The following is a 1,411-nucleotide window of genomic DNA, read 5'->3' on the forward strand; positions in this document are numbered from 1 at the left end:
ATAGCACTTTTCTTTTTCTCTGCTATCTGAAGATCACACGTTCAAACTAAATCCTGCTGGTGAGAGATTCTGGGAACTGTAGTTTCCATGCTCCGGCTTGCATTCCAAGAATATAGGAAGGGGCTGGACTGAGGCTCAGTGGACAAGACTATCTAGTCTAACAACAGAGTTTGAAATAAATTTTATTATTGCAAATACTGCATAAGTGTGTTTTTGATCAATTAGCCCATATAATATATTTGCTATAGGATATTGAATTTACTCATCTAAGGTATAAATAAACCCACCAGTTTTGAGTTAATTAGCCAGAAGTTCAGAGCACAGAGATGGTATTAGAAAAAGAGCACGTCACTCGTGTCTCAGAGGAAGGGCTTCCTGGAGCACAGAGGAAATACAAATCATGCGAGGATGGCTTTCAGAGGAGACTGTCCTTGAAGCTGTCCCTGAATTGACAGGTGAGAGAACATGGCAGCCCAGAAAACCAGGCATGGAGATTGATCCTGTGGGAGAAAGGGGTTCCTCATGGCAGATGACCTAAATCAACTTCTGTATAAAATATTACCAAGTGTTGAAGGGCTCCATGCTATTGTTGTGTCAGATGGAGGTGGAGTGCCTATTATTAAAGTGGCCAATGGTAATGCTCCAGAGCATGCCTTGGGATTTGATTGCTTATCCTCCTTTGCTTTTGCAACAGACCAGGGGAGCAAATTTGGACTTTCAAAAAAACAAAAGTATCATCTGTTCCTATAACACCTACCACGTTGTTCAATTCGATTGTTTACCTTGGATGGTGAGTTTCAAAGCCAGCAGCAATGCCAGTACTGGACTCATTGTCAGTCTAGAAAAGGAACTTGCTCCATTATTTGAAGAATTGGAACAAGTTGTGCAAATTCCTTAATCTGGCAGTGCTTTTGTGAACAAGGGAATTGATAGCTAAGTCTGTTTTCATTATAACAGACACAGTGTCAAGCCAACAATCTTTAGACTACAATAATATTTGTATCCATGTAGGGCCCCCTTTTCCCCCTTACACTAAAGGAAGAACCTATAGATATAATTTATGGACAGATTGATTATTATCTTTTCCTGTGTAGGGTCTTTTCTTATGTAGAGAGATCTCGGGATGCCACAGAAATGGTTCAGTATATCACAGCTCCCATGAAGTTAGCCCAGTCACCAAATATGCATGAGATTCTGTTCAGTGGATCAGAATCAAAATGGTGCTTGAGCCAGTATGTATTCCTTAATATATAATATGCCCAGGACTGCAGAATGGAAGCAGACACTTTTTATTGCAAATAATAACAAGGACATATTTTTTTTTATATTGCTTTGTTTCTTTGCATTGAATGTAAGGAAGATAAAATGGCGTGGTAAAAGTAATAAAATCAGTACAACCACAAAAAAAAAA

General features: G+C 39.1%; 1 pseudogene; it reads left to right on the plus strand.

Annotated features, from left to right (window-relative positions):
* The first annotated feature begins 522 nt into the window (after positions 1–522).
* Positions 523–898, plus strand: LOC110588391 (annotated as a pseudogene).
* The last annotated feature ends 513 nt before the right edge of the window (positions 899–1,411 follow it).

Source organism: Neomonachus schauinslandi, chromosome 2 (genome assembly GCF_002201575.2).
Source record: "Neomonachus schauinslandi chromosome 2, ASM220157v2, whole genome shotgun sequence".
In the NCBI taxonomy this organism is placed as follows: Eukaryota; Metazoa; Chordata; class Mammalia; order Carnivora; family Phocidae; genus Neomonachus; species Neomonachus schauinslandi.